Source organism: Procambarus clarkii, chromosome 26 (assembly GCF_040958095.1).
Source record: "Procambarus clarkii isolate CNS0578487 chromosome 26, FALCON_Pclarkii_2.0, whole genome shotgun sequence".
NCBI lineage: Eukaryota > Metazoa > Arthropoda > Malacostraca > Decapoda > Cambaridae > Procambarus > Procambarus clarkii.
Window position 1 is genome coordinate 5,067,571 of NC_091175.1, and position 3,428 is coordinate 5,070,998.

General features: G+C 38.6%; 1 long non-coding RNA gene across 1 annotated transcript; it reads left to right on the top strand.

The window, feature by feature from the left end:
• Positions 1–1,834: 1,834 nt before the first annotated feature.
• On the top strand, positions 1,835–2,237 carry LOC123757006 (uncharacterized). Its single transcript, XR_011229699.1, has 2 exons — positions 1,835–2,025; positions 2,148–2,237. It is a non-coding gene; the product is annotated as an uncharacterized lncRNA (long non-coding RNA).
• Positions 2,238–3,428: the final 1,191 nt, after the last annotated feature.

Sequence of the window (3,428 nt, forward strand, 5' to 3'; positions counted from 1 at the left end):
GATTAGCTGCCCCGGCTCACTCCACCAAAAGGAGAGTCACCCCGGCTTACTCCTACCTACCTTGAGGCTACCTTGAGGTGCTTCCGGGGCTTAGTGTCCCCGCGGCCCGGTCGTCGACCAGGCCTCCTGGTTGCTGGACTGATCAACCAGGCTGTTAGACGCGGCTGCGTCTAACTAACTGCGTCTTTGGTGGAGTCTAACGACTCCACCAAAAGATTAGCAACCACTATTTCACTCCACCAGAAGATTAATAAATATCATAGCTGATAATTCCCAATTATTATAATAGTTTATTGAGGCTAAAAATAAGTGTAAAATACTTGGAGGTGATCAATTTTTACATATAATGCCGAAATGGTAGGTAATAATTCTGGCTTGTAAAAGGAAGAATAATTTTGTTTTATTCTATATACCAAATATATTCAAAAAATGACTAGTGGACTAGTGGCTTCTTTATCGCCACCACAGCGCGCTAAACCTGAAGAATCATCAGACAAATTTCCTTCCAACATCTCGAGTCTGTACTAAGGACCATGTGAACCAGGTATTAAACGGGGTGCCAAATTTTTGGTAAAATTCATAACTTAATTTCATGTTTGTCTCCAGAAATGTCGTATTAACAAATATTCAACAAAAGCCTTGAGAACTCGATGAAACGAAGCTGTAGTAATAATGATCATAAAGTGATGTTCCCAATCTTGAAGTGCAAGAGACTAGAGCTATAAGACACAGATGACAAGAGGCAGTAATTTGAAAAAAAATATGAGGCAGTAATGTAAAACCTAATGTAAAAATAAAAAAAACTGCTGTGTCAGAGCTTGATAGCAGAGCAAGGTCAGCGAGGTCAGGAACGTTACAGGGCAGAAAGTTCCTCCAGCACTATAAAAGCACTTGGACGCTCAATCTCACCATCACTGTAAGTCCTCTCCTCAGAGACATACACTCTACAACCATGGTAATTTACAGTTATTTATTTTATTTCTATATGAAGTTAAATCATTTTCTGCTTCCTATATGTAATGATCAAGTGATAGTGTTAAAATATAAATAATTTACAGTTATTTATTTATTATGGTTTATGGTATTTATGGTATTTATGGTTTATGGTATTTATTTATTTATGGTATGGTTCTATATGAACCTCAAGAATCCTGTGAGTGGACACGCCGTTTCTTTCACCCTGATGTCCCGTTCACCTAGTAGTAAATAGGTACCTGGGAGTTACCTGGGATAAGTTTCTCACACTCTTTGTTTTAACAGAGATTCCAGTCCATCTTAACAGTGCTGGCCCTGATGGTGGGCGTCTCCTATGGCGGTATAATCTATAATAGATATGGAGGACTAGGTGAGACATGTTCATATTAATCCGTTATTATGTACTAAACCTGAATGTTATAGTCAATATTGTGGATAATTATTTGTTTAAACTTGGATCATTGGAGATTCGAACTCAGGTCTCAAAACTATGAGACTTATCTTATCTATCTTATCAAGAACAATAATAAGGAAGGTGTTTCTAAGATCCTTCCATATTGCGAGTGTCAGTGACCTGGTTGGCAGAACAAAAGTCTCGTTGTTTTCAGCCCCGAGCTCGAACCTTTGAAAATCCTCAACTTTGTCTTACACCCAAATATTTCTACCAACAGGCGGCGGACATGGTGGTGTTGGCTTAGGTGGACTTGGCCACGGTATTGGTGGTGTTGGCTTAGGTGGACTTGGCCGCGGAATTGGTGGTGTTGGCTTAGGTGGACTGGGTGGTGGACTTGGTGGAGTGGCTTAGGTGGACTGGGCGGTGGACTTGGTGGTGTTGGCTTAGGTGGACTGGGCGGTGGACTGGGCGGTGGACTAGGCGGTGGACTTGGCCGCGGTCTTGGTGGATTTAGTCGCGGTATTGGTGGATTGGCCGTGGAATTAGTGGATTTGGCGGCGGTTTTGGTGGATTTGGTGGCGGCATTGGTGGATTCGGTGGCGGCCTTGGTGGCATTGGCGGCCTTGGCGGATATGGCAGGAGATATGGCTACTACGGTAATTAATACGATTAATATTTGCAGTTTTAGTGTCTATAAAATTAGAATCTTGAAAATCATATAATTTACCATGTATAACATTTTCAGATTAAATAAACTAATACTGATATGTAATTTCAGGACGATAATGCTGCCGAGAGCTGCAGCTGGCAAAATTAGATGTGGTCATGTCACATCAACAATCTTGTCAATAAATATATTAGTAAAGAACAGACTTTAATTCCTTCATTGGTTAAATGTTAGCACTTGCGTTCACGCCAGTACTTTCCTATTTAACACTACTTACCTATTAGTAGCTACGAGGAAGTTAGCCATGGCTATTTATACCCCCTTGCTTCTAGCCTTGTTGTAAATCTTTTCTCATAATTAACTATTCTGAAGTTTGAATTCATTGATGAAGGTGGCTTCTACAAATAATTATTTCAATGCATTCCACTTATTGACTACCAGTAAAAGGTACGAGAATTTCGTCGACTAATTTCCTTTCCAGCTTCGATTTAGGTCCACTCGTCCTACTTTTTCTCACTTTAAAGATGCTCTCATTGCCGACCTAATCAATTACCCCACAGTACTAAAATGTGTTATATCCCCTCTGATTCACAGCATTCATGTCCCCTCTGATTATTTTTTCCAATAGCATAGTTAGGTCTAGTTCCCTTACCAATCCTAATAGTTTAGGCCGCTTAGCTCTCGTGATAAGTAATAAATTGATCTCAATATATTTTTCATTACTAACTTTAAGAAAAGAAACAACAAAATTTATAGAGATAATTTTTCTGCTAAGTCCTGAGATTTCTAAATTGCAGCGTTGCTCAATGAACTACGTTAGTTACTGTTAAAGAACACTCAACAGCGTTAAGACATACCTGACTGTTGAAGGACACTTAACATTATTAGCCTCAAGTTTTAGAAGATCTATTTAATTTCAAATATTTCAAAAAATTTTAACACTCAATTATCTTACCTTATTTACACAGCAACATATTCACATAGTCCTCTTAAATGACTGACCATAAAGAATGTTCACCATAGCTTTAGTGTTAGTGTTTGCTTGTTGTTGTTGTTTTAGATTCAGCTACTGGGAACAAATGTTCCACACAGCACGGAGTATGGTGAGCCCGTAGTGAACTGTTCTGAATGTTGAATATTGTTCTTTAGAGAAAAACTCATCCCAGAAGTAAAATTTACTTGTTTATTATATCTATTTTATCTGCATTTCGCTGGCTATACTTGACTGTTACTAAGAACAGGAAATGGTTCCCGTTCTCATGAAATTTTTATACAAATTATTATAATCCTCATTAGTGAATGAGACAGGTAATCAGACAATAGCATATGATAAGTGATTTATTTTAACAAGAAGAGACACCCAAACATTCCTGGTGGTTACTTGATCTGAAA